Source organism: Dermacentor variabilis, chromosome 10, assembly GCF_050947875.1.
Source record: "Dermacentor variabilis isolate Ectoservices chromosome 10, ASM5094787v1, whole genome shotgun sequence".
Classification (NCBI taxonomy): Eukaryota; Metazoa; Arthropoda; class Arachnida; order Ixodida; family Ixodidae; genus Dermacentor; species Dermacentor variabilis.
The window spans coordinates 13,684,907-13,709,684 of NC_134577.1; the positions used below are offsets into that span (position 1 = coordinate 13,684,907).

The 24,778-nt window shown below is 47.7% G+C and overlaps 1 protein-coding gene and 1 long non-coding RNA gene across 3 annotated transcripts in view; one reads left to right on the plus strand and one right to left on the minus strand.

Annotated features, from left to right (window-relative positions):
* The window catches only part of LOC142559951 (uncharacterized), a 205,669-nt gene extending 187,063 nt beyond the window's left edge, over positions 1-18,606 (minus strand). Inside the window, exon 1 of the mRNA XM_075671655.1 lies at positions 18,588-18,606. The gene's annotated coding sequence lies outside the window, so the exon portion shown is untranslated. The remainder of the gene's footprint in view (positions 1-18,587) is intronic.
* The window catches only part of LOC142559953 (uncharacterized), a 96,354-nt gene that overhangs the window by 55,774 nt on the left and 15,802 nt on the right, over positions 1-24,778 (plus strand). The window lies entirely within an intron of this gene.

A 24,778-nucleotide genomic window follows, 5' to 3' on the forward strand; every position in this document is an offset into this window, starting at 1 on the left:
TCGTAAACAGTCACTTTTTAACTTCACGTATTCTATAGACAACGTTTCACTGTCCCGTGCGGTGTCATATAGGTACATCGGCGTGCATCTTACATCCGACCTTTCATGGAAATTGCACATCACCAACATATGTGCTAAAGCTTCACAAACGCTGGGTTACTTACGTCGAAATTTGCGTCATTGCTCAGCTCATAGACGCAAATTGGCATATTTAACCTTCGTCCGCCCACAGCTTGAATTTGCTTCATCCACCTGGTCGCCTCATCAAGAGTATTTAATCTCAATGCTGGAAGCCGTACAAAATACAAATGCTCCGACCGGAGCCTGTGATGTACCTTTAAATAAAATAAAATAAAATAAAATAAAATAAAATTAAGTGGAATGCAAAAAATAACCTGAGTATCTCCAAGCGACGGCAAACATTATCTTTGTTCTGTCCAGCTATGTGACATTTGCATATTATTAATGTTTGGCTTCCGGACAGGCCACCATTGGAATCTGAACCTGGCAACGTTTAACGTTAGGACGTTATCTAGTGAGGCGAGTCTAGCAGTGTTATTGGAAGAATTAGAGAGTTGTAAATGGGATATGCAATAGGACTCAGTGAGGTTAGGAGGACAAAAGAAGCATATACAGTGCTAAAAAGCGGGCACGTCCTGTGCTACCGGGGCTTAGCGGAGAGACGAGAACTAGGAGTCGGATTCCTGATTAATAAGGATGCAGCTGGTCACATAGAGGAATTATATAGCATTAACGAGAGGGTGGCAGGTCTTGTGAAACGTAATAAGAGGTACAAATTGAAGGTCGTACAGGTCTACGCACCTACATTCAGTCATGATCACCAGGAAGTAGAAAGCTTCTATGAGGACGTGGAATCGGCGATGGGTAGAGTGAAAACTAAATACACTATACTAATGGGCGACTTTAATGCCAGGGTAGGCAAGAAGCAGGCTGGAGACAAGTCAGTGGGGGAAAATGGCATAGGTTCTAGGAACAGCAGGGGAAACTTATTAGTAGAGTTTGCAGAACAGAATAATATGCGGATAATGAATACCTTCTTCCGCAAGCAGGCTAGCCGAAAGTGGACGTGGAGAAGCCCGAATGGCGATACTAGAAATGAAATAGACTTCATACTCTGCGCTAACCCTGGCATCCTACAAGATGGGGACATGCTCGGCAAGGTACGCTGCAGTGACCATAGGATGGTAAGAAGTCGAATTAGCCTATACTTGAGGAGGGAACGGAAGAAACTGGTACATAAGAAGTCAATCAATGAGTTAGCGGTTAGAGGGAAACTAGAGGAATTCCGGATCAAGCTACAGAACAGGTATTCGGCTTTAACTCAGGAAGAGGACCTTAGTGCTGAAACAATGAAGGACAATCTTATGGGCATCATTAAGGAGTGTGCAATAGAAGTCGGTGGTAAATCCATTAGACAGGATGCCAGTAAGCTATCGCAGGGGACGAAAGATCTGATCAAGAAACGCCAATGTATGAAACCCTCTAACCCTGCAGCTAGAATAGAAGTGGCAGAACTTTCTAAGTTAATCAACAAGCGTAAGACAGCTGACATAAGGAAGTATAATATGGATAGAATTGAACATGCTCTCAGGAACGGAGGAAGCCTAAAAGCAGTGAAGAAGAAACTAGGAATTGGCAAGAATCAGATGTAAGCGTTAAGAGACAAAGCCGGCAATATCATTACTAATATGGATGAGATAGTTCAAGTAGCTGAGGAGTTATATAGAGATTTATACAGTACCAGTGGTACCCACGACGATAAAGTGAGGGAGAACAGTCTAGAGGAATTTGAAATCCCACAAAAGTTAATCTGCAGAAAACTAAAGCAATGTTTAACAGTCTCGGAAGAGAACAGCAATTTACGATAGGCAGCGAGGCACTGGAAGTGGTAAGGGAATACATCTACTTAGGGCAGGTAGTGACTGCGGATCCGGAACATGAGACTGAAATAACCAGAAGAATAAGAATGGGCTGGGGTGCGTTTGGCAGGCATTCTCAGATCATGAACAGCAGGTTGCCATTATCCCTCAAGAGAAGAGTGTATAACAGCTGTGTCTTACCAGTACTCACGTATGGGGCAGAAACCTGGAGGCTGACGAAAAGGGTTCTGCTTAAATTGAGGACGACGCAACGAGCTATGGAAAGAAGAATGATGGGTGTAACGTTAAGGGATAAGAAAAGAGCAGGTTGGGTGAGGGAACAAACGCGAGTTAATGGCATGTTAGTTGAAATCAAGAAAAAGAAATGGGCATGGGCAGGACATGTAATGTGGAGGGAAGATAACCGATGGTCATTAAGGGTTACAGACTGAATTCCAAGCGAAGGGAAGCGTAGCAGGGGGCGGCAGAAAGTTAGGTGGGCGGATTAGATTAAGAAGTTGCAGGGACAACATGGCCACAATTAGTACATGACTGGGGTAGTTGGAGAAGCGTGGGAGAGGCCTTTGCCCTGCAGTGGGCGTAACCAGGCTGATGATGATGATGATGAATGTTTGGCTCACGTTACCTATAGGACACCCTGTATAGTTGGTGCTGAAACGTGTTTAGAAAGAACAGAGAGAGAACAGGTATCGTGGACATGTATGTTTAACGATGTACTGCGATCCATGACAGACGCCGTAGTAGGGCACATCGGATTCAAACATTTAGCCCTGATGGTTCCTAGATCACTACACGGGCGTTTTATCATTTTACTCCCACTGGAATGTGGCCACTGCGGTCGGGAATCAATCCCGCAACCTCGTGCTCGGTAGCGTCGCTCCAAAGCTGTCGATCCGCCGCTGCGGGCAGTAGTTGCTTTTGCGCGCGGGTGTAGCTGTCCACATTTATGAGCCTGCCTCTCGTCATTAGTACCGTAGCCGGAAAATAAAACGTCGTGCCTTCCCAGCGCGAGCACCGCAGCAAGCTTGACGCTTTGGTGGGCGTGAACTACAGACACGATGTCGCTTTCCTTGACCTTGCCTGTGACCCCCACGGCGTTCCGCGTGCGATTCGGCTTCCCTGCACCTCTCCGTTCAAGGTGGGGGAGGAAGGCCTTGACCAAGGAGGCATGCGGTTTATGCTGCGATGAAGAAGAGTGGCCACCACGCCTCGCGCTGACAGCCACCAAAAAGCATGCATCACGCCCCGGATGAGGCCGCCCTTGAGCAGGCGACCGCGACCCTGGGAACGCTACTACTTACCACGTGCTTGGAAGGATAAAAGGGCTGTTCTTTGACGTGGGCGCTTCGATATGCGAACCGTTTTTACGTGGAGTTAACTAAGGTGTAGACTAGGGCATTATAGTTTCATTAGGTTCCATATTGGAAGCAATGCTAAACACCTGTATAAGTGTCCTCTCGCTTTCGCTGTCTCACTTACGGCGAACACCTGGACTATCGTTACGTCAGAGCATTCTCACCCGCCCGCCATTCGTAATCGCGACCAGCCGTGGTACGTGACTCATTGAGAAAGAGGCTGTTTTTAATTGAAGCTTGAGAGAAGGGTAAATGAAAGGCAGGAATGTTAACCGGAACGTGTATCGAGCTTTGTGTGCACGATAACATACTCTATAGTTGGTTGAAGTTATAATCCGGGCACCTCCAGCAATATATACAATGTCTCCCATAGCCCCAGTGTTGATTTGAAATGTTAAAATCAATCAACCAATCAATCAATCAATCAATCAATCAATCAATCAATCAATCAATCAATCAATCAATCAATCAATCCAACTATTGGTAACGTAACTATCAACGTGGCGACGGCGAATCATGAGTTGGAACTTATGCTTAAGAGGAAGCTTTAGCTCGGGCCCAACTCCGACGCGGCCTATTAAAATACGTGTAAAACGCAGAAACGTTTTTCTGAAATAACCCCTAGGCCGATTTTACTGAAATTTGTTGCATTTGAGAGAGAAAGTTAAACTCTAGTGACTGTTGGAAGCGTAATTTCGATTTAGGGCCTAAATTTTGTTAAAAGAATTTTCAAAAATTTGGAAGTTCGAAAAAAAAAATGTAAGCACGAGGTTTAAAAATTCATATCTCTGAATCCAGAACAGATATCGCGGTTCTGTGAACGGCATCCATTAGATCATTGAAGGCGGACAAATTCGATATGTCATTTTACATCTTACTTGAATTTGTTACGTTGTTTACAAGGGATCTGCAAAAGCTGTATTTCCATGTTACAAATTTTTTTTAGATTCATGTGCAACATATCAATTTTGTCCGCTTTGGGTTTACTATTACATTAATTTCACAGAATTGTATTATAATTTCTCGTTCATGAGTTACCGAGTTATAAACTTGATAGTTTCGTTTTCTGAAAATTTTCGATTTTCACCAACTCTTAATAAAAAATTCACAACCTAAATCAAAAATTTAAAACGAACAGTCACCAGATTTTCAGTTTTTCTTTTAAATTCAACAAACCTCGTCAAATTTGGTGCAGTGGTTGCCGAGAAAAACGAATTCTCCTTTTACATGTATTAAGATAGGAGCACCCGAGCTAAAGCTTCCTCTTAAAGGGACACTAAAGGTTAATATTAAGTCAAGGTGGACTGTTCAAATACTATCCCAGAAACCTCGAAACGCTTGTTTCATGCGAAGAAGAGACTTATTTTAAGAGAAAATGCGTCCTGAAGCGTCCGCGTACCTCTAGCGCAGTTCAAATCGCCCGCCCTCCGATCGAGGAGTGGGGACATCATGGTCTCATAGTGACGTTGCGCCGTCCATGAGTAAAACGGCGCCCGCAGACGGCGCTACGGCTTTTCTGCGCAAAACGCGAACGCGCGGCCAGAAACAGAGCCAAGACAGAGCTGACAGCAGTGTGGAAGCGGAACTATCGTGGCTAGCGGAAGGGAAAGCGCGCGACGATAAGCTGGTTCTTTATTTTATGACGCCAACTTTGACGCTCGTTGCAATGGACGACCCTGACAACGACACACTGGCTCGCGATGCTGGGCTCGATTTCAGCGATTTAAGCACTGATGAACGTAACCTGCTGCTGAGGGCCCGCGCTGCCGGCGTCGTTGCGTACTACTACGACGGCAGCTGTATGTCATGGCTGTACATATTCGCATATTTTTAGCTTTTCCTTCGTGAAAACCAAATGCCGCACTCACCGCGCCGGAATCGACCTGCAGTTCTTGCGCTTTCGAGAATGCAGGCAAGACCGACGGAACAGTGCTACGGGAAAGCATTGCTTTGAAAGGCACTCCACACGACTTCAGTAAGTCGTCGCTGAACTCGTAATCCTCTGGACGAAAGTGCAGCGAGCGCACTATGTGATTTTTCAGCTCTTTGCCAGCGCGCTGTGGCAGAGGTGCGGCACTTAACCACTTCGAACGGAGAGGTTCACTCGTTGGCACACAGTGATAAGTAACGTTGGATTCACCGCCGCGACTGCCCTTGGCCAAGTTCCGCGGACCGTTCGCGCATCTCACGACATCACATGGACGTGGCATTCTCGCTGCTTGTTCCAAATGCAAGCTTCGCGAGTCAGCAGAACCAGCGCAGCACGACGCGATAACGAAACACCTGAAACTCCAAAGCGCGCGCGGCGCAGAGTCGAGCGCGTAGAGTCGAGCGAAAACGAAACCTTTCGACCACCCATACTACTGAAGGGTAACGTCAAAATGTAATTTTTTCTTAGAATCGAACAGAAGTAGACAAGTAGCATTTTTTCCCGTCTTATAACCTAATGAAATGTTCTTTTTAATACGAGTAGTTGATTACTAGTGACAAATCATGATGAGGAGTGCCTTCGTCATCTGGTTAGTACCGGAATGTCGCTGGGGGGTCTCAAATCGCGTCATGCATTTACCTCAATTTCTCAGTTACTAAAGCTCTGTTCGCGATTATATTGTCGCCTTAGACGTTCTAGAGCATTGCTTTATCACTTTAACTTAACTTCATAGTATACTTTAGTGTCCCTTTAACGGCAAACATTTTCCGCGCAGGACATGCGAGAGAAAACAAAAAGAAATCCTGCCTCAGCCTTTGCATCCGCGCCGTCGAATCAATAGCACCAAGTTTCAGTCGCACCTGTGCCACTGTAACGCTACTCGTTTACATTCCAGACTAAGTGGCGAAGTCTCGAAGAAGCTTAGCCTCTTCACGAATTCCGTGCTCCGAAATCTTGTCGTCTGGCTGTGGATAAGAGAAGTTCTGTGAACACTAGCTTTTAACTATACCACGACAAAAATCGGCGGCCGTATCAGCGTTCAGTCTCCCTCCAAAGGACCGACCCCGCGCAGAGCTGCTTATATTTCCACTGCACTGATGACATGTGACACATTCAAAATGACAAGGCCAGTGGCAGACAGGAAGCCGCGGGCTCGAAGAAAACACTGGAATTTCGGGACCAACTTTAGATGCAAATTAAAACATATTAGCGTTTCTAACCGTCATAATTGCTGTGTCATTCTTTAACGAGCGAGCAACATAAGGTACAGTATCTCAAACTCCGAAAATAAAGATGGGCAATTATAGTAGCTTAACAAATCGAACAGAAACCGATTACTGCGTGCGAGAAGGCAACATGGTACCAAAGAAGGAAACGCTACGAATACAGAGTGGCGTTTGTGATTAACATCGCTTTCCTGTCAAAATTCTTTATGTCGCGAAACTAGCGCCTGCCTGTAAATACCGAGTAGCTAGACTAATGTAGCCAAGATGATGGCTTTCAATACCACGCTTACAACACGCCATACTATTCCTAACTAAGATGTTGACGGGCCAACTTTAATTATTCAGTCGGATTAATTCTAATGCACCAAACACTCCAATTATCTGTTCTGCTGGGACAATTTTCAGATTACTCCTTTTGTATTCGCTGAGCAGATCTTATGATATTTCATCAACTTTCGCATACACACAAAATACATGCAAGAGTCTCGCAAACAAGTTCGCTCTTTCAAAATGCGCTTCTCGCAGCTTTAAACGCTCGCACCGGCGCGCGCGGGAACCATTCAATTTGACCGCAGCGCAACGTCGCAGCCTGTCGCGAAGTTATGTCATTGTCTCGCGCGTTTTTCCTCCATCACCGCAGAAAGAAAAAGAACAAACGACTCGCGTTCTTCCCTGAAGGATGCAGAGCGTGAAACCCGCAGATCAGGGAGACTGATTAAACCTTTGGTTAGAGCAGCGCTTGCAGGTAAATGGAGCAGAACGTCCGCGGCCGCAGCAAGCAGAGCTTATTCCTCTCGAAGGAAGCCACTTAACAGACCGACGTCATCACTCGCTTTTAACCATTACTCACAGGCCGCTGGCTGGCTTCCGAAAGCTGCAAAAGCTATTTCCAGTGACACTCCGCGCACCGAGGGTACCTCCAAACCACGAATTCCTCGCTATAACGAGCCGGCGCTGGTGATTAATGGTGCGTCGTCGCATGTGCCTTCAAGACAAATAAACTGTTTGCCGCCTTTTTTTTTTCTCCTGTCCTTCGTGATTGAGTGCCTACGTCGGCGTCCTGAGGAGAGTCATGATATACGCGCGTACAACGTGACAATTCGGCGGATGAAGCTATAGGCACGTTCGTTTTCAGCTCGGGGATGATGTGGGGACGCTAGCATTTATAACCTACAGGGGTCGCCACAGGCAGATCGTGACGCGTTGTAGCTTCCGACGGACGTCCGCTGCGTCGGTTGCGTGCAAGACAGATCGAGACGTAATTATTGTTACAGGCGTGACGTCACGTGCGAGGGACTTGGCAGCAGCGAAGACGAATTGGGCACAGGGAAAATTTACGCCAAGATTCGTGAGCAATCGTCGGTGAGTACAGCCGAGACGATTTTTCCAGGTGTGGCTCCTACAGTCCGCGACCACGCAAAGTAAAACAGAACAAAGCTGACGGGAGGAAATGGTTGGAAGGAAGGCGGTGAAGCGTGTTAAGTTGTAGCACGTGGATTGTCGACAGCCGTTGTCGATAGAACGAAAGAAACCGCGGGTGAGCGGTAATGCTTAAGTCAGACGAGAAATCGAGATTTCGGAAGTCTGCGCATTTGTAACTCGTGGTCCGACGCGGTAGCTGTGTCACGACTAGTCAACGGCTCGCATTTGAACTCTTCTTCAAATGTTCTGTACGTCGCTGTGGCTTGATTGTTCGCAAAGTGTTTCTTAAACAGAAGCTGTCTTCATTTGCATATGGACATCAAACAAGTCTCTAGAAGTTGTCAAGCATCGGCTGAACGAAGATTTGAACGCGATAAGTGATTACTTAAGAGAATGGGGCATGAAGATATGCCAGATTACCCGTTCGGCCTTTCACAAGAAGAAAGGTTAGGAATTTCGGTCTTTCAACAGACGGCCATGAGATCGAGCTGGCTCAGTAACATCGCTTTCTCGGCGTGATTTTAGACCACCAGCTTCGATGCACTTCTCATTTGACCGCCCTGGAGGACCAAATTAGTTGTGTTATGAACGTTATCCGCAGAATCGCAGGCACGAAGTGGGATGGAACAACTGCGTCCCTGCTTCACGTCCATTCAGCAGTTGTGCGCCAGAGAATTGCTTACTTCGCCCCTATATTGCACTAATTATTTGCGACGTCCCTTCATCGGCTGCAGCTGTTGCAGGCTCGGAGTTTACGAGTGTGCCTAGGAGTCCCGCAAGCTACGTCCAGTCACCTCACTATTGCAGAAGCGCGGCGACCGCATTTCACGGTGATTCGCAGCCTGGAAACATGCCGACATCCCTTCAGAATTTCTACTGAGCATTCTGCACCCCCTCCCCCCTTCTCTCTCTGATAGAGAACCGTCCGTGTGCACAGATACACGCCTTGTTTCAAGAGCATAAATAACGACTCCCACGATCACTTTTGTGGCACTAAGACCTCTGCTACCCAGAATGGCTTCTGGAAGCGCCGAAAATAGAAAAGTCAATCGAAGGGCTTAAATATAAAAGCGACGTTTCCACATTAGCAGCAAAACAATTACCGTTACATCACCTATTTGACAAGTACCAGGAATCTATTCACGTCTACACGGACGGTTCTGTAATCAAAGGAAGTGCGACTGCAGCTTATGTTATACCATCCTTAGAGGTGGAGTACACTTGTCGACTACGACACACGTCGTCACCAACAATAGCGGAATTAGTGGCAATTCTCCAAGCCACTCATTTTGTCAAAAGATATGAGACACCAACAAAGTGGGTAACTTGCACGGACTCCTTATCGGCTTTAGCATGTCTTGAAAATATTGATGACAGCCAACCACACGCACGAATAACATATGCAGTACTGAACAGTTTAACTTGGGCTAATGAAAGGAAACATGAAGTGATATTACAGTGGGTCCCGGGCCATGCTGGTATAGCAGGCAACCAACTAGCGCACTCATTGGCAAAATCGGCCCATAAAGATGCAGAAATTCAACTCATCTCTTTATCACCAATGGACACAAAACGGATATTGAGAGTACTAAAAAAATACTTGTGTATGTGAACATGGTTTAATGAAAACACTAAGGAATCAATCCTTTACGAAATGGACCATCAACTCAAATCCCAGCCGGATGTACAACTTTCTAAAAGTACCGAGACACTAATTCATCGACTGCGCCTTCGGACAGCTTACACCAAACATTTCCTATATCGCATCAAACGGGCTCCTTCCCCGGCTTGCTCCTGTGGCCACGACGATGAGGATGTTCGCCATCTATTCCTCCCATATCCCATATACAAGATGCAAAGAAGGCAGCTAGAACAAGAGCTACACTCCACTGATCCTCACCGGCCTTTCTCACTCGCAAAATTGCTGGGCCCATGGCCATCGGAAATAGCACAGCGAAAAGCATTGAACGCACTTGAACATTTTTATGGAGAAACAGTCATCCTTAACAATTACTAGGTATTGCACTGAATAATCACATGATGTTACTATAACGTTATTCTATTATTTGTAACTATTAGTGCTTGTATATTACGTGTTATAAATTTCTTTGTGCGTGAATTATTTTAACACTGTAATTCCGCATCTGTTTATATGTTCATCGAAGTCTACATCAAGGCCGTTTGTGTGTGTTTGTGACTTTGTTTACGAACTCATTGTGGTGCAACTTGCATTTGACTTTTATACTGTTATGTTAATGGGCGTATAGGGCTGTGCTGTGGCTGTCTGACCATATGAAGTGATTTATTTTCATTTTCCTACATATTTCTGTATATCGTTGTTTCCGCTATGAGAAAAGGAGTAGCCGTCACCATTATAAGGTGACTACGCCTCTTTCTTTTATTTTCATTTCAATAAAAAAAGAGGAGCTGTATTGACCAATCCCTTAGAATGGGCATGCACCAATGTGACACTAGAGATATGAAATCAAATGTTTTTAGACACGTGTTGTGCGTACGAGGTCTCATCACCTGTCTTCCCTGGTCAAGCATCATACACCACCTTCAGTCTTGTGACGCAGAGATCTAACCGCTGCAGACAACGTTCATGTGTTCGTGTTAGCCGCTGACGCCTGCTACCTCAATAACTCAAACAAGCTTCGCGTCCCTTAAATTTCTATTGTGTTAAATACGTCTTTTTTTTCAGCGAAGCTGTTTATGGCTAGGGTTCCGTGCATTGTTCGTGTCCGTCAACAAATGTGTGAGCAAAAACTATCATCATCAGCAATGACTCGTGTCACTGCTCGCGTATTCGTTGTCGTCTTCTACCACAGCTGGCTCGTTCGCGCCCCTCGGCGTAACCGCGCGAAATCGCTCGTGCCACCGCTCGCGCGTTCGTCGTCGTCGTCGTCTTCTTCTTCTTCTTCTTCTTCTTCCACAGCTGGCTCCATTGCCGCTAATCATGCCACCGTTCCCATACTGCCCCTCCCTCTGCGAAGGCTCTGAGGGCACTGGTCCACTGCCAGTCGGTGCGGTCATTTCGGTCTCAATTTTTTTGCCTCAATATATCACGAAATAATACACGAATGTATTATTAGACTTTGCCGCTGAGTGCGGGAGTTGGCCGACGTTAAAGAGGATTTGGAGAACAGAAGGTTTATTTACATTATTTACACTAATAACGCTAAGTAATGAACAGTCATAAAGTCATCGACGGCAGGCAGCAAATCAGATGCTGCGGCCGAAAGAAGAACGAAAAAAAAAAGCTCTGCTCCCTGTCTCTCGCTTTTAACCCCTTCGGTCTCCCGGGGTTACGTCATTTTCGGCCAATCGTCGGGCCAGCTCAGGTGTCGTCATTTTCCTCCAATAATAGGCGCCCGTGCAAGTGCCGTCACATTCGGCCAATGGGGACGCTCCAAGGGCTCCAGCGTCGCCCCCTCGCCTGGAAGCGCTCAGCTGGAGGAGACGGCTTGTTCTCGAACGACCTACCAGAGCTGCAAAACAGCTCTGCTCGGGACCAAGATTAACTACCTGGAACCTTGCCAGCGTCCCGCTGCACTTTCGGGAAGAGTCAAGCAAAGTGGGGGGGGGGGGGGGCAGACAATAGCTCGACGTGCTGCGCATGAGGTTGTGGTCGCCAACCTGTCTGACTGGTCCGGTAACGTGGTAGACGCGCCCTGGAGCACCTTAATTGGGATGCGACGGCGATTGGATGTGGTCGGGGGAACTTGAGTGATGCCAGGAAAAGGGTCCGTATCCAATAGTATACAACGAATGCATAACACGAGTGAACCCGGACGTACAAAAATAAATATGTGTGCGCACCTTAGTTCGAAATTCTGTCACCTCTTTGTCGTGTGTTACGCAGCTTCGCTGGTCATTCACCTTCACAGAGTGGAATGGCTCATGATTTTTCTCTTCTTTTTTTCATTACACGATGAAGCCCAGAAGTAACTGGCACCTCAGTGAGCGACCCACATTTCCCTCATAGATTTTTTTTAAATGCAGAGAATGAATCTGCGTTCTGAGACCAACACGATGGCAGGAGCTACCTTACCTTGAGGCACACGTGAGAAGTCTGCCGAATATTTTGTGATTTTGGGTTGTACGATTTTCAGTATATTGCGTCAACTATTCGGAAAAATGAGATTTTGAAAGATAAGGCGGCGGAATACTGAAAAAAAATGTACACAGAGAGAAATTGTACCGGTACCTGCGTCGCCTTCTTTGTGGCAGCCGAAAACGCCATATGCTGACGCGGTACTTGCTTCGAACAGGTTTATTCAGACACGTTCCTAACGGAAGCGAAATCAACAATAGCAAATTCGGTGTAAAAAACACTGTTACCTAAAAAGAATACGTTGCTTGCCACTGTGCTGTCCCAAATTTGCTGCTGTTTGTGTGATATCGCTAAAGGAAAATGATCGTTAGTAAAGCGCGTACATATCCCAAAACACTTGCGTGCTCAAGGGCAAACTTGAAGGGAAAGAAAGCACGCTGACCCCGCCCCCCTCCTTCTCGTTTGTTCTCCTGTCTGCAGGATCTTTAAATATTTTAATGTTCACTAATTGGCAGGTATGCCTTAAGATCTCACAGATGTCGTTTTATTTTTATTTTTTCACAGTTACGTCACGCTTCTGCAAAAATTCATCGTTTTTATTTTCGTTTTTTTTTTCATCTTTAATTTCACTTTCATCATCATTTCTCCGCCTACTACCTCATCTTCTTAGCACTGAGAGCTGCACAGGTGGCGTATTGTGACCGCATAAATGACCCTAAATGACAGCGTATACGAGCAAGTACTACCTTCTCCATACCCGACTCCTCTGTTGCCAAGGCCAGGATCAACGCGACGACAAGAAAAACAACGCAACGGGAAAATCGCAACAGTATAGCCTTGATGAGGGCACGAGACGTTGGACGCCATGTGGCATCCAGCTCGAGCCTTCTAAAGCGCACAGAGCCCCCACTTGTACTATTATGCACTGACGCGAACATTTTGACGAGACACATAATGATGGCAAAGGGTCTTTCCTTTCTGATGTGCCGAGTAGCACAAGGACTTTTATAGCACGTTATAAGAAAAGCGCATTGTTTATTGAGCAGAAGAGAGAGAGAAAGAGTGAGTGAGTTAGTGAAGTAACTTTATTTTGGTCCAGAGAAGACGCAGGGAAGACCCCGCGCCACCCGGCTAGTCCCACATAGGGACCGCCAAGCCCAGCTTGACGGCCCGATCGCGGGCACTCTGGACGGCCAGGGTTTGGTCAGTTTAATGGAAACTGAAGATGTCAGCCCTGCTATATGCAGGGATTTTCACTTCAAATGAAGTGTTTCTGATTACTTGAAGAGAAAGAGAATACAAGAGGTGGAGAAGACCAAAGAAAAAGACAACCAAAGAAAATAAATTAAGAATAAATAAACAGATGCATTAAAATATTTTTTTAATGTCTATAAGACCTGACTGGCACAAGTACAACAGCAAGGCCTCGGCGCCAACAGACGGACTTCTTGGACCCCAGCACAAGACAAGTACACGTACAGGTTTCGTGAAAAGTTCTCAGACCACAGCGGTGAGGAAGTACACTGACTTTCAGACGGGTGGCAGGGTCCATGGAATCATTTTGATACTAGGAAGCTGTGGATGATGATGAACAGTGTCGATTCCTCACTTAGGAACCTTCCGTATACCAAATAATCCTCATGAACGTGTGGGGAGGAGATCATAATTTATTGGAGGAAAGGCAAGGAGGCCGGCCTGAGCTAGTATGCTTTGGCCTGCTGTTCCGCACAAGTGAAAAAGGGAATATATGGGAATTTCATAACAGCCCACATGTTTCTTTTTTTTTTTTCATTTATCGTGTTGGGCGTGCCCGATATCATTGTATGAAATATACGTTAGTTAGCGAGTTTTTTTTTTTTTTTTTTAGTTGAATATGTGCTGCGATTTTTCGTGCAAGCAATGCACTGGTTCTCGCCGCGGTGTTTTCGCGCGCTCCCTGCGTTGAAATGCGGCCACCGTTATTGGAACGCAAACCCGCAACCTCGTGCGCACCGCAGCAGAACGCCACAGCCACTCAGTCACAGCGGTCTCTGCAGGCACTGCGGGCATGACTCGAGAAAGGCACGAAATGCCGAAGATGCGCACGTACCAATGGGTGGGCAGGAGGCTAGGCGGGGCGGACAAGCCTTTCCTTTCGTTTCTTTTTTCTTGTTCCCCAGGCGCGGAGAGCCTCGCACTTTCTATAAATAACAGCAATCGTAACGCAGTCGACATCTCGCCGGCGCACTTAAGCATGCAAGGGGACCCCGCTCTCAACCGCTTCACCAACGTATGGGCGAGCACATAAGAGACAACTCCGCTTTCAGTACACAAAGTGTATGCACTAGAAGGAAGACCGAAAGTAATATATTTAGTGACCCAAGCGACTGACCGTGAAGATAGTCATGCGAACGCATCGAATGGCTAGAGAAGACTGTGGAGTTTGGAACGGCTGCGTCCGAGGGCCGGTCAAAGTTGCGGACGTCGGAGACGAGGTACGAGAGATAAGACGGTTTTGAGTGGCCACGATACGAAAATAAACGGGAGGTGCGATGGCAAAAGGGCAACGGCAAGTGATTCTAGTGGGAAAATGAAATGAATTCAGCTTATCGGGTGGGTAAAATAGTGTTGAGAAATAGTAAACGTACGCGGCGAAGCGTCGGGATAGGGGTGTAGTCTGGATTATTCGGATATTTTCAGCACCCCTTTTACATGTGTGCATAAACGCGACTGAATTGTACGCCTGGTAAACTTAATTGTCCCGAAATAAAATTCAAGTTCCATCGCTGCTGAGTACGCTTAGCACCAGGAAGCCGTGGCTGACTGACCGAATTGTAAGAAGCTAGCCAACCAAAAACAGCCATCTTATATATAGCATGAGACAAAGAAATATGATAGAAAAAAGTGATAAGTGACTATCTTTATTACTATTTGCGAAGTCACGATCAATCTCGAGTACAGGCCCGAGCGCGTTCTTACAACGCACCTAAATTGCCTAAGGTAATAAGTCGACTCCTGTTAATTCGACCACGACTAAACAAAACACGGATAATTCGACTTATCGCTAAATTCGAACAGGCTGGAAAGCTCCCCCCCCCCCCCACTGCGGGAAACCATACATTGCTACGGAACAAAAGCTTCAGGATACGTACTTAATTTACAGGAACGATAATTTTGCCTTCAGGCACGTGCGGGAGTACACCATATGTGTTTCAGTGAATAAGAACTCGTCGTGCAGGTGTACAACAAGCCCAAGCAGCTACGTTAATGAAAGAATTACTGATCATTTCCACGGCTCACTTCTCGCCCCCACTCTTGCGCCCCGTCTCTCTTCTTATATTCCTTCTAAGTGCTTAGAAGGTGAGCTAGGAATCCTACAGGTGTCGCACTAGTGCACACAACACGTACAAGGAGAGCGCGCATCGCGTACCGGCAGCCGGCAGCAGGCATCATTTCACTTCTGGAATGCCGCCTGCGTTGCTCTCGGCCTACTGAAACCCGTGCGCACGCAGACCAACCGCATAGGCACAAACGCTGCTTTGAAGAAGAACGCACGCACACGCTCTCAGAAACACGTAAACATATACACGCGTATACGCTCTGCGGCGTGCACAAAATGCGGACTCACAAGTGGACAAGCGGGAACGGGGGGGGGGCGAGAGCAGCAAAAGCGTGCTCGTAAAACTTGTCCCGCGCGCGTCTCGACACGCATGAAAGAACCTTCTTCGTGCGAGAGAGCGCGGCACTGGTGAAACTATAGCTATGCGGCGCCCATGTAAACAAATGGGCGGCCCTGGTGCGCATGTATACACGGAGGCAGCTTTTCGGGAACGCGCACTCTCTTGCGGCTCTCGCTCGCCTTGGCTGAGCTAAAGAAACGGGTGGGCCGCAGAAACAATGGGGGATGCCCAGTATAGGAAGCGAGCCGTCCGCCACCCGGCGTTCGTTTTGCGGCGATGTTAATGCGCGGCACGAGAAAGGAACCGAGACTGCCGCCGCTGCAGCGCTGGGTATCGTCCGCCGTGATCTGCTTCACGACGAGCCTTCTCTCCTCGGCCGTCTTCTTATAACTGAATAATTAAAACGGCTGCGTAGAGTGACGATATGGCAGGACTTGAGCGAGGAAACGAAACACGACCCCCGAGCGCAACAGTTCCTGCCTTCTGTCGTCATTTTTTCGCGCTGCCCCTTCAAGATGTTCAACCAGTACCAACTCGCCCAAATGTCGATCCTTCTACCGCAACAGTTTTGTTTTCTCGCTTAAGACCCGTCCCTTTGTCGCTTTGCGCTCACTGCGGAATTTTCCTCGACTACGTGCCTTCCTATACTTGAGCGCGTTTCTCTGAAGGTTGAAGCCGGTCGGTCATGGGATACCCGTCGTATACAGCTGACTAGAACTACCGCGCGCCCGCGCTGCTGCGGTTCACTGGCATGGGACTTTGCCGCTGAGCACGAGGTCGCAGGTTCGAGTCCCACCACCTCGAGGCCGAGTATATAGGAACAAAAATTGGAAGACGCTTAAGCTTCGCCTTCAAAAGTGGAACGCGACAGCGTTATCGCACCCCGTTCGCACCGCCCACTCATTCGCTCGGCATGCTCTTGACGAGACGAAGGGGAGAAGCGGGTGAGTGGCGCGCCACCTGTCGGGGCAGCGCCGTACATGGCGAGGAGGGGGTCTTCTGTGTTTGCCGCAAGATGGCTCTGCGTGTGCGCCAAGCGCAGAAGAAATGTAGCGGAAACGTAGATCGCTACTCCTTTAGCTGCGACTTCTGTAATTTACATGCTCATAATTGCCGATATACACCGCAGTATAACTTTCTACGGCACGTTTCTAAGGCAACATCGCATTCACTAGAGGCACTTTTGTCCCGCTTTGAACGATCGAACTCATGGCTGAGTGGTAGCGTCTCCGTCTAATCGCTGACACCGGCATTTCTGCGAAACGAGCTCCTTAACGCTATCGCGTAAAAACTCCTTCGCACATATCGTACATCAAAGACCGCGAAGCTGCACAGGGGAGTTTTCATACCCTTAGGAAGATCCAGAGGTCTGTTTCACCCATTGCCCGGACTCTATAGCCAGGAGTTAGCAAACCTTTTAATATATCTGGTAAAATTCCTTCGCTAGACCCGAGCCTTTTCAAATGTTGAGCTATATCTGAGCTTAGTACTGTGCACTGGTCATGCGGCCGCTTCGGTGCTGCCCGACGCATGATGCATTGCTGACTATTTCTTTGACATTTGACACTGACATCGTAGCTGCACGACGTGAGTTGTGGGAGCTCCCCTTAAGTGCTTGCGATACCATGCTACGCACTCGCAAGAACAAATGCTGATATGAGTCAAAATGACCGGACACGACACCCGCATAATACAGCCTTCGCCCGTAATACGACCTCGGTTAATTCAACTATGGACGAGCTCGTGGCTCGTGCATAGAATAAAGCGTTTCGGTAGGCGGACGATGCTCTCTGAAGTACAGTGGCGCCGCGTCGCGGCAGCTCTGAGCAGCGTGTGAACCCCTCTCATAGGGTGACTGCGGGTTTTCGTGACCAGAAAGCATGGAAAGGATTCTGGCCATACCGCGGCAAATGCTTCGCAGAATCACAACGCAAAATCGATCAGAGCTGCTAGCGCGACCATGGCCTCAAATTAAAGCGCTGAGGGAGGAAGCCCACAGTCGCCAAAGACAATATACTAATAAGTTAATCAACGTTTAATAAAAAATGAGTAATATATCAGCGTATCAGCTTGTGCGGAGAGGCTGCGCGATGATTATTTTTTTTTCCAAGTCAGTAAACTTATTAAAATAGCCGCTCACTACAACAGCCTTTCTCCCGAGTCTATAATGAAGAAGCATGCCCTCGCAGAGCAGTCCAAAATGAAATAAGCAAGTATGGCTTCAACTTATACGTAGTGTAAGGAAAGTAAAACCCGTAAAATGCCCATGTTACGTACAGCATACGCCAGCGCATTTCACTAACATATAGCGAGAGATACAGACTCAGAATCTAAGCTATGTCTGACCAATATCGCGGCTATTGCTGAAATAGTCAAGCGCTACGTAGAAGAGACGTCAGCAAATTTCGGCAAAATCTAGCGAGTGACAGCTGACAGAGTATAAACGCAGAACGCAGCGCGTTGTGTAAAACGCGAACGAGCTCACCCTTTCGGCATTGCCTGCACTTCTGGTGCACATCAAATAAATAAGCAAAAGAAATAATAAATAAATAAATAAATAAATAAACAGCCGTCACCTAACAATGCGAAAACAAATATTTAAGAAAGGCGGGAAGGCTGAAGAACAGCTACTCGAAACAGCTGCTCCAAAGCAACCTTTGGCAGCAGATCACAATATGGCTACCCTCTACAAGAAACCGGAAAGAAATGGCGGCGAGGAGGGCGATTCCGGAGCTCCCTTCTCATCCCTTCCCGCTTCTCGAGCTCGCGGGCGTAATGGCTACGGCGTCAAGCGTCAGTTTATCATATGAACACGCTCTTATTATTTATGTTCGCCGAGGCCGTGCATATATAATCATGAAAACCGCCACAATAGCCGCTTCATGTATACAAGAAGCAAGAAGTGGGCGCGAATTCAGAGATAACAAAACCGCTACTTTTTTTTTTCTTTTTAAGCGCTCAACATTATGCGCTTTATAATAAAACTCAGAGAGGCAATAAATAGAGCAATGTACATATTAGTTTCATATGCACTCACATTTAGAAGTCCTGCTGTGCGTTCTGCAGGTTTGTAGAGGCGAACCATGTTCCTTCTTTCCCCGGGCAGCCGTCTCAACTGTCCGCACAACATACCCTCGAAGTTTCATCGGCGAACACCTCAAGGAACCCAGAGTCTTGTGGCACATCGACTTGTAAGCTACCGAAGAACAAAAAGCAGCTTGTTTTGTCTAAATATCCAACCGGTGCGCGACCACAGAACATGACGCAACAGTTGCGCAGGAAATACGTTGCGCTTCCCCCCCAGGAGACCATAGTCCACACAAGGAGGGATGGGGGGTGACAACCACCAAGCCCGCCGTCTCCGCCGCTACTGCGAGCACTGGGTGCGCGCGAGGTCGTCGGCCTGGCTCTTAGTGCCGTGTGCAGGTGTTGTCTTATTGGTTAAATTGAACCACGAGACCTGCCCGCTCGCTAGTCAGACGAAGACATGATATAGGAAGGCGCTGCTTGCGGCAGTGTTCCGCGTGTCCTTGAACTCGTTGACCGCGCCAGCTGTGTCGGTTTTAGCGGGAAAAAGAAGACTCCGCGCGTTTTCGTTTCGGCGGGAAAAGGTGGTTTTGGCGGGAAGACGCAGAAGTCGATGTTTGAAGGCGACACTGACCGCTGTTTGACTGGCGAATATTTGCACTACATCGGTGTTTTCTTTTTTAATGAAAATAAACGAAAGAGATGTAATAAACCTCCAATGAAATTCTACAGCATTAATGAGAGGGTAGCAGAATACGTAATCAAACTCAATAAGAGGTAAGATTAAAGGTAGTGCAGGCCTACGCTCCAACATCCAGTCACGACGATGAGGAAGTAGATCAGTTTTATGAAGATGTTGAATTAGCGATCAGAAAAGTGCAAACTCGGTATACAGTAGTAATGGGTGATTTTAATGCAAAAGTGGGGAAAAGGCAGGCGGGTGACGAGGCAATTGGGAACTACGGCGTCGATTCTATATATATAGAAACGTTAGAGGAGAGATGCTGGTAGAATTCGCAGAAAGGAATAAGCCTCGAATAATGAACATTTTTTTTCAAGAAGCGTAGCAACAGAATGTGGACCTGGAAAAGCCCTAATGGTGGAACAAGAAATGAAATTGACTTCATACTTTCTGCTGATCCCAGCATAGTGCAGGATGTAGAAGTGATAGGTAGGGTAAAGTGCAGTGATCATAGGTTAGTGAGGGCTAGGATTCACCTAGCCCGAGAGCTAGCTCCCAACATTACATAAAATATTCACGAAGATAATTTCCAATAGAATAAGGGCAACACTGGACTTCAGCCAAACAAGAGAACACGCTGGCTTCAGGAAGGGATACTCTACAATGGATCACAGCCATGTCATTAATCAAGTAATCGAGAAATCCGCAGAGTACAATCAGCTTCTCTATATGGCTTTCATAGATTACGAATAGGCATTTGATTCCGCAGAGATACCAGCAGTCATAGAGGCATTATGTAATCAAGGAGTACAGACCGCCTACGTAAATGTCTTGGAAAATATCGACAGACATTCCGCAGCTACCTTAATTCTGCAGAAGTAGGAACATACCAATAAAGAAAGGGGTCAGACAAGGCGACACAATCTCTCCAATGCTATTCACTGCTTGCTTGGAAGAAATATTCAAACTATAAAACTAGGAAGGCTTAGGAGTAAGGATCGATGGCGAATACCTCAGAAACCTTCGGTTTGCCGATGACATTACCCTGTTCAGTAACACTGGAGACGAGTTACAACATGAGTGTAAGTTACAATGAGTGTAAGAGTGGGGTTGAAGATTAACTTGCAGGAGGCAGAGATAATGATGAATAACCGGGCATGGGAGCAAGAGTTCACGATCGCCAGTCAGCCTCTAGAGTTTGTGAAGGAGTACGTTTACCTAGGTCATTTAATCACAGGGAACCCTGGTCATGAGAAGGAAATCCATACAATAAAAATGGGTTGGATCGCATACGGCAGATATTGTCAGCTCCTGACTGGAAGTTTACCATTATCATTGAGAAGGAAGGTATACAATCAGTGCATCATACCGGTGCTGACATACGGGGCAGAGACTTGGAGACTGACAAAGAAGCTTGAGAACAAGTTAAGGATCGCGCAAAGAGCGGTGGAACGAAGAATGCTAGGCATAACTTTAAGAGACAAAAAGAGAGCGCTTTGGATCAGAGAGCAAACGGGTAAGACGATATTGTAATTGACATTAAGAGAAAGAAATGGTGCTGGGCAGGCGATGTAATGCGCAGATTAGATAACGGTTGGACCATTAGGGTTACAGAATGCGTACCAAGAGAAGGGAAGCGCAGAAGAAGAAGGCAGGAGACTGGGTGGTGCGATGAAATTAGGAAATTCGCGGGTGCTAGTTGGAATCCGCTGGCGCAGGACAAGGGTAAATGGAGATCCCAGGGAGAGGCCACCGTCCTACAGTGGACATAATATAGGCTGATGATGATGACGCTTTATCGGAATGTTTACTAAGATCCTAGTAAAAGCTTAGGTCACAACAAAAAAAAATTAAATTATGGGGTTTAACGTGCCAAAACCACTTTCTGATTATGAGGCACGCCGTAGTCGAGCACTCCGGAAATTTTGACCACCTGGGGATCTTTAACGTGCACCTAAATCTAAGTACACGGGTGTTTTCGCATTTCGCCTCCATCCAAATGCGGCCGCCATGGCCGCGATTCGATCCCGCGACCTCGTGCTCAGCAGCCGAACACCATAGCCACTGAACAACCACGGCGGGGTAGGTCGCAACAAAGCAGGTAGTTGTATTTACTGCCCAGAGGAGCTGGTGCATATAGCTAACGTAGGCAGAAGCTGTTTGCAAAGCATAGATAGTAATGGCACCGCTTTGAGACGGGCCGCGCGAGCACACGCTGCTCGTGCCCACGTGTCTCAGCTGCCACAACAATGGTGATGCCTTGACTATACTGCAGCCGCTACAGATTTATTTATTTATTATTGATTGATTGATCTTAACGTCCCAAATCAATATTCAGCCCATGCGAGACGTCGATGTGGAGGGCTCCGGATTAATTTTGACTATCAGGAGTCCTTAAACATGAAACTAAACTTGAGTACACGCACTTCGCCCTCATCGAAATACGGCCACCACAGCAGGTAATCGAACCCGCGACCTCGCGGTTAGCAGCCGAACGCCATAATCACTCGGGCGCCGCCGCGGGTGGGTTCGAGCCCGGCAGCGGCACCACAATGCATTTCCCCCCCTAAAGCTTCGTTTTCTCTCCACATTTTCCGCACATAGGCAGCGCACCCAATGCCATTCACGCGAGGGCTACAACAAGGTATACTGAACAAACAGCGCGGACCACAGGACTACGAGGACAGCACGCGGCCGCTGACTATATCGGCTCCATGGTGGTTTTATTCGAGGAAGGGAAATGTACACAAGAAAAAGGCGGGAAGCAAGAAAGACGACCAACGTCGAAAAAAAATATAAATAAATAAAATGAAAAGAAAACAAGGAAGAGAGAAAAAGAGAGCTCAGTGCCCTTCCGCTCTGTGGAGAAGGATGACCAGCGAAGCTGTGTATGTGGGCCCCTTAATGGCGAACTGCACCTCCGCCGCGGGTCGTTCCGGCATTGCACTATCTTCGGGATCGGCCCACGTACGGGTAGTGCTTAACGCCTGCTTCACCTCCGCCGCGGGTCGGCCCGGCATTGCACTTTCATCGGGATCGGCCCACGTATTGGAAGTGTTTAACACCTGCTTCACCTCCACCGCGGGTCGGCCCAGCAGCGTATTTGCAATTGCTAGTAGGTACAACGGTGCGTGGCACTTGCGGAGAAGACGGACGTTTGTGCGCATGCGCGAGTAAGAGCCGGTGGGAGAGAGGAAATGTGGGGACGTTTGCTCCTTGAATATCCGACTCTTCTAGGCACTGCGGAGTAGTTTCTTAGCGCGCGTTGTATGCCCTTGTCTCCAGGCATGTCGGCAGAAGTCGCGGGGCGCGGTAGTGCTGAACTTAGCATCGCAAGTTGGTTGTTCGACGCAAATATATTTATGCAATCGTGTTTTTGACTAATTAGAAGAACGTGTCATTATTTCACATTATTTGTGGCGCCTCCAGCACACCAAAGCCGCAACGGGGACATCAAAGATAGAACCCGGACTGGTCCGTGGGTTGGAGCTCGCAGAGGCCTGCGCGGCCCGAACCCACGGGCCGCCCTGCTTCCAGTTTTGATCCCCCCGCTACCGCTTGGGTGCCCCGGAGATCATGCGCCGCCTGCTTTATTATAACATCAGGTGCTCTCCTGAGGCCTCCGTTTGCCGGTTACATGTGCCTTCCTGGAGCAGTGCTTGTAAAAAATCCAATCTATCGTCGCGACGAAAAAAGCGATCCGCGCCTTATACAACACCAGTCAGAACCTTGCCCTTTCAGACTCAGCGATCACCAAATGGGGCGTCGGTGTCCACTGCCTCACCGCGCTGCCAGCCAGCGGCGGAACGTAAATAAACTGGACAGCAATCCGCCACGCCGGCATGCCTAGGGGACAAACGCATACAACGCGTTAAGAAACCTCCTCCGTTGTGCCTAGGCAAAGTCACATGTTCAAGGTGCAAAGGCCCCCAGATTTTCTCTCTCGCACCCGCTCTTACTCGCGCCTGCGCAGAAACGTCGAGCGCCGTCAAAAGCGCCACGCCCCGCTGTACCTACTAGCAGTTGTAAAAGCGCGGCCCGGAATTGCACTATCTCCGGGATCGGCCCACGTATGGAGTTTTTTTTTGCTTACAAGGACACGAGAGAGAGAACAAGGATAGGAAAGGCAGGAAGGTCCACCAGAACAGCATCCGGTTTGCTACCCTACACTGGGTGTGGGGAAAGGGGAATAGAAAGAGGAAGAAAGGGAGAGAGTAAGCACTGAGTAAGTGAGGGAGGGACACCATACACAAGGACACTATAAACGGTCTCTTAAGCCGGTGCACTTCAAGTACTACACTAGTGCACGAATCGCTTTTCGAGCCAGTGACGGGTGTGACCACGGTCCGAGTATCTTTGACTCGGTCACGAAAATTTCTTTGGACTGTAGAGGTATACAATAAAACGATACTAAAGCAGCGAGTTATCAGGCACCGGATGAGGCAACACCGAATGAAGCAATGAGGCAAGTTCATCAGCCTCAGTATACGATCGCTTTGAAAACGAAACAGAGACCCCTGAGAACATTAATGTGTGCTCTCTCGAATTCGCGCACCATGCCTCGACAGGCGCGAGTGAGCTCGCGAGAATGGAGCGGGCAGGAACATCGTGTTCGGCAGACGCGGCAATCATTGCTTCATCGAAGAACGCTTTAGGTCACGTGACCAGCTTGCCCACTCTCCGGTCAAATACGTGGTAAGTGCGCCTCGGTTGTGCGCGCAACTGAGGCTCTGGCGTGCGGACAATAACTCAGGCACAAGCCCGCGTAATCTCCCCAGTTAGGACGTGTACCTAATGATCGTGTCGAGGCGCACTTTCGACAGTTTTCGACGCTTTGTGCTTCTGTGCTACCAGACCTTGAGCGGCAGCCAGACGTCATTCGCTAAATCCCTCTATTCGCGTGCGTTTCGCAACCTACGCTTCGAGCACTAAAACAACCTATAATCGATTCTGGGCTGAGCTTACACTGGACTCGACCTGTGAACCCACTTCTGCAAGCTCATGAATATTGAGAGACCTCGACGAAAAGCGTGCTACTTGCAGACGATGCGGACGCCAGCTTCCACAATTCGGCCACGGGGTTAATGATGCCTCTATTTGAAGAAGTTTACAGGCCCGCGGCCTATAGCGCTGAAAAAATAGACATGCGTCCACCAGACGTCCATACCATTAACTACGCTTGCTGCAGAAATGCAACCGCAAGCAAAAAAATTAGGATCGCGATAAGCAACAAATGCAAAGCACATACTACAACGTATTTATAAAGATGATATGATGACGGATCGCGAATATTGAAAACACATATATAAAAGACCCACATTTTCGGCCGCTTCGAAGCACGCAATAAACTCTTCTTGTTCTTGGGAATGTCCGGGACCAGCCCCCGTCATTTTCCCAGAGAGCCGCTTCGGGCGGGCGGCCATCTTTTGTCGATCGAACCCTCAAAGAAGGAACGCGTCGTTCTCGGGTTGGAAACGATGTGTAATAAACTACATCTCCTCCGCCTATCGCAAGCGCGC